Source organism: Symsagittifera roscoffensis, chromosome 7 (assembly GCF_963678635.1).
Source record: "Symsagittifera roscoffensis chromosome 7, txSymRosc1.1, whole genome shotgun sequence".
In the NCBI taxonomy this organism is placed as follows: Eukaryota; Metazoa; Xenacoelomorpha; order Acoela; family Convolutidae; genus Symsagittifera; species Symsagittifera roscoffensis.
In genome coordinates, this window is record NC_087068.1 from 8,466,861 (window position 1) to 8,472,248 (window position 5,388).

At 35.6% G+C, this 5,388-nt stretch overlaps 1 long non-coding RNA gene across 1 annotated transcript in view; it reads right to left on the reverse strand.

Moving 5' to 3' along the window:
* Positions 1–1,515: 1,515 nt before the first annotated feature.
* The window catches only part of LOC134851544 (uncharacterized), a 5,725-nt gene continuing 1,852 nt past the window's right edge, over positions 1,516–5,388 (reverse strand). Inside the window, exon 3 of the long non-coding RNA XR_010164237.1 lies at positions 1,516–1,969. This is a non-coding gene — a long non-coding RNA (uncharacterized LOC134851544). The remainder of the gene's footprint in view (positions 1,970–5,388) is intronic.

Consider the following 5,388-nt stretch of genomic DNA (forward strand, 5'->3'; position numbering starts at 1 on the left):
AGATTGAGTTAACACGCATTAACAGATAGTGCACATATTACAATTCCCTTTTCAGCCGTTTTAGAGTATTCTTTTTAAGACAGTTTCAAACACCGTATTCCCAGAAAGTTTGTTTGGTTTTGAAGTTCCGATGATTTTCTAGGCAGAAAAACTTTAGACTATATCAGCGTCAAAGGCAATTTAGTATTTCGATTCTTTCCCCATTAAAGCTCCTCTAATTAAGCAACAAAGTTTTTTTCATCTCTACAGCGAGATTATTTTTAAATTTTGGGGAACAAGGAAGTTATACCAGGGAAGAGCGATAATGTTTTTTGCAAAACATTCAATATTTTACACGAGTGGCGAATGTGAAAACTTCTAAGCATGGTTGAATAGACTGCTAATGAATTTAAACTGTCCGAATTTACAGCCGTGACTTTCATCTTCAGGGATCAGGTGGCAATCTGCATTGACCTGGTGATTGCTCTTTAGTTTGAGTGATATCAATCTAGCATCTTCGGCTGAGTCGAACTCTAAGTGGTAGTCTTCGTGTTCGATTCCCTCTACATTTTCAACGTGTAACCCTACGATATTACTACCGAACATGTCAACTCGGGTCTGAAACCAATAATTGTTCGAAAAGAAACTTAAAAAAAAATTTAAGAAAACTTTAAAGAACTTTAAAAAAGAAAAATTATATCGACTATCCAACGAAATTTTTCATTCTTATCTATAGTTAATGCCAATTGGTTGGAAAAATCGGTGTTTTGAGCTTCTTAAGCCATTTAATTCGATCTTTTGTATGACTCTAAATAGATTTATGACCCAGATTTTACGTGCTAAAATGAGTGAAATGAGATTTCCGAGGTAAAATGAGCAGTTTTAGATTAGTTTATCTTCGTAGAGATATGTTGACCAAGGCGTGTACAGATACCTTTGACTGTAAGTAACTATTAAAATCAATTCAGTTTGAGCTTTTTCAACGTTTTTGATGCTAAAGAAAGTTCTCCGCTTTTTCCCCGGATTTTCTCGAGGAGAGGAGGGGGGAGGATTTTAAAAAAATTCAAAATTTTTCTCTACTTTTTTTTTAGCTCGACCAAACTGATTCTCAGAGCTCTCCCAAATCACTAAAACCCCAACTTCAAACAAATTTTGTTAAAGCAGGCAAATTTTTCTAACAATAACAGGCCAAAAAAGCGTTATTATGCACTTTTTGGAAAATTTTGAAAAACAACTTTTTGGTTCGGCAAATGTTCAAATCATCAAATCTCTGAAAGAAGGAGGGGACACGCACCGCGTCACTCCCATAAACCCGCTACAGTCTACATTATTGGTTTTTGCATGATTTGACCTAGAAAAAATGCACTGAAGAAGAAACAGTTATTTGAAGTGCATGAAATTTTGTTGAGCACAACTTGCTTTCCAATAATCAGCCACATTACAAACTTTTTTTGTCATTTCAGAAAATAAAAGTCCTAACTGAAAAAAAACAAGCATGAAAGAAAGCAAAGCACTCATGAAAACTTAAAAAACAAACAAACATTAAAGATGTATAATTAACCAAATATATTATATGCAGTACAACATTTAAACATGCCAAAATAATTAAAGTGGGTGAAGGATGCAATTTAATGTTGGCCCGATGATTTTAAATCATAATGGCACCTATGGCTAAAATTATTACAAAAAACTTCGGCCATTGTTTCAGGAAAAGTTATGGTGTAGTTCAGCTACCAGTTGCTTCTCAATTTAACTAAAAGAGGCCACTTATGAATGAAAACTGTCCAAATTTACATCCATGCCTCTCATCTTCGGGAATCAAATGACAGTCCATATTTATTTCATGGCCACTTTTTGCCTTCAGTTTTAGCGAGACTAATCGGGCGTCTTCGGCCGAGTCGAACTCTAAGTGGTAGTCTTCGTCTTCTATTCCCTCCTCGTTTTCTACGTGCAAAGCGACTATGTTGCTGCCGAGCATGTCAACTCTAGTCTGAAGCAGAGGTGTGACTAATCATCTTTGCAAAAAGTTATACAAAATTATAAAATGCGATACTACAAAAAGCGACATTTTCAAAGTTAGCGTTTTTCACCAAAAATTTTTTATCAATCAATTCAAAGTTGAATTAAAAGTATAGTACGAAGTTATTATACTATGCCAGTTACAGAACCGTCTAAAAAACTTTAAAATTTCAAAAAAATGGCGATTTCCTAAATTTTACATAATTTTTATGTAGCAGAGCAAGCAGAGTGTTGCTTTTGAGCCCCAAAAACGCAAAGCCCCGAACGGCCTGCGAACTTTTTGACGTCAATCAAAAAAATGAAGTAAGAATATTCGAAACCTTATGAACACTTGATTGACAAGTAGAGACTGCTTGCTCTGCTTCGCTACCCTGCGCTTATATTCTAGCGGCATGATTGTTATTGAGTGAGTGAATTAGTGTTTGCCGCTAGTATAAGCTGTGTCAGATATCTCGAATTGAAACTGACTGAAATGTTTCCGTTCTAACTCGGCTGAAATGCCTGGCTAAATTTGGCTAGAAGTCTCAATTTGAATTATTCGGCCAAAATGAAAAAGATTTTTGGACCAGAAAAATGACGTTTTTGAAAATAACACCGAAGCGACATGTGAAGCACACGTTGGAAATTTAGAGTCCAAAAAAATAACCATTATATCAAACAAGGCTGCTCGTAACAGGGCGAAGCCCTGGATGTTCCGATTGGCTTTTAAGGTCTATGGAGCAATAATAACATGAAAAATTTAAAAGGAAAAAAATATATAATATATATTTTTAATTTGAGATTTTTTGTGAAAACATCCTACCACACGCCATATTAAGTACAAAGTGATAGCTTTTGCTCCTATTAAAAAAAAATTAAATCAAATCAATTATGGCTTCCTCTATGGCGATTTCCTAAATTTTACATAATTTTTATGTAGCAGAGCAAGCAGAGTGTTGCTTTTGAGCCCCAAAAACGCAAAGCCCCGAACGGCCTGCGAACTTTTTGACGTCAATCAAAAAAATGAAGTAAGAATATTCGAAACCTTATGAACACTTGATTGACAAGTAGAGACTGCTTGCTCTGCTTCGCTACCCTGCGCTTATATTCTAGCGGCATGATTGTTATTGAGTGAGTGAATTAGTGTTTGCCGCTAGTATAAGCTGTGTCAGATATCTCGAATTGAAACTGACTGAAATGTTTCCGTTCTAACTCGGCTGAAATGCCTGGCTAAATTTGGCTAGAAGTCTCAATTTGAATTATTCGGCCAAAATGAAAAAGATTTTTGGACCAGAAAAATGACGTTTTTGAAAATAACACCGAAGCGACATGTGAAGCACACGTTGGAAATTTAGAGTCCAAAAAAATAACCATTATATCAAACAAGGCTGCTCGTAACAGGGCGAAGCCCTGGATGTTCCGATTGGCTTTTAAGGTCTATGGAGCAATAATAACATGAAAAATTTAAAAGGAAAAAAATATATAATATATATTTTTAATTTGAGATTTTTTGTGAAAACATCCTACCACACGCCATATTAAGTACAAAGTGATAGCTTTTGCTCCTATTAAAAAAAAATTAAATCAAATCAATTATGGCTTCCTCTATGGCGATTTCCTAAATTTTACATAATTTTTATGTAGCAGAGCAAGCAGAGTGTTGCTTTTGAGCCCCAAAAACGCAAAGCCCCGAACGGCCTGCGAACTTTTTGACGTCAATCAAAAAAATGAAGTAAGAATATTCGAAACCTTATGAACACTTGATTGACAAGTAGAGACTGCTTGCTCTGCTTCGCTACCCTGCGCTTATATTCTAGCGGCATGATTGTTATTGAGTGAGTGAATTAGTGTTTGCCGCTAGTATAAGCTGTGTCAGATATCTCGAATTGAAACTGACTGAAATGTTTCCGTTCTAACTCGGCTGAAATGCCTGGCTAAATTTGGCTAGAAGTCTCAATTTGAATTATTCGGCCAAAATGAAAAAGATTTTTGGACCAGAAAAATGACGTTTTTGAAAATAACACCGAAGCGACATGTGAAGCACACGTTGGAAATTTAGAGTCCAAAAAAATAACCATTATATCAAACAAGGCTGCTCGTAACAGGGCGAAGCCCTGGATGTTCCGATTGGCTTTTAAGGTCTATGGAGCAATAATAACATGAAAAATTTAAAAGGAAAAAAATATATAATATATATTTTTAATTTGAGATTTTTTGTGAAAACATCCTACCACACGCCATATTAAGTACAAAGTGATAGCTTTTGCTCCTATTAAAAAAAAATTAAATCAAATCAATTATGGCTTCCTCTATGGCGATTTCCTAAATTTTACATAATTTTTATGTAGCAGAGCAAGCAGAGTGTTGCTTTTGAGCCCCAAAAACGCAAAGCCCCGAACGGCCTGCGAACTTTTTGACGTCAATCAAAAAAATGAAGTAAGAATATTCGAAACCTTATGAACACTTGATTGACAAGTAGAGACTGCTTGCTCTGCTTCGCTACCCTGCGCTTATATTCTAGCGGCATGATTGTTATTGAGTGAGTGAATTAGTGTTTGCCGCTAGTATAAGCTGTGTCAGATATCTCGAATTGAAACTGACTGAAATGTTTCCGTTCTAACTCGGCTGAAATGCCTGGCTAAATTTGGCTAGAAGTCTCAATTTGAATTATTCGGCCAAAATGAAAAAGATTTTTGGACCAGAAAAATGACGTTTTTGAAAATAACACCGAAGCGACATGTGAAGCACACGTTGGAAATTTAGAGTCCAAAAAAATAACCATTATATCAAACAAGGCTGCTCGTAACAGGGCGAAGCCCTGGATGTTCCGATTGGCTTTTAAGGTCTATGGAGCAATAATAACATGAAAAATTTAAAAGGAAAAAAATATATAATATATATTTTTAATTTGAGATTTTTTGTGAAAACATCCTACCACACGCCATATTAAGTACAAAGTGATAGCTTTTGCTCCTATTAAAAAAAAATTAAATCAAATCAATTATGGCTTCCTCTATGGCGATTTCCTAAATTTTACATAATTTTTATGTAGCAGAGCAAGCAGAGTGTTGCTTTTGAGCCCCAAAAACGCAAAGCCCCGAACGGCCTGCGAACTTTTTGACGTCAATCAAAAAAATGAAGTAAGAATATTCGAAACCTTATGAACACTTGATTGACAAGTAGAGACTGCTTGCTCTGCTTCGCTACCCTGCGCTTATATTCTAGCGGCATGATTGTTATTGAGTGAGTGAATAGTGTTTGCCGCTAGTATAAGCTGTGTCAGATATCTCGAATTGAAACTGACTGAAATGTTTCCGTTCTAACTCGGCTGAAATGCCTGGCTAAATTTGGCTAGAAGTCTCAATTTGAATTATTCGGCCAAAATGAAAAAAGATTTTTGGACCAGAAAAA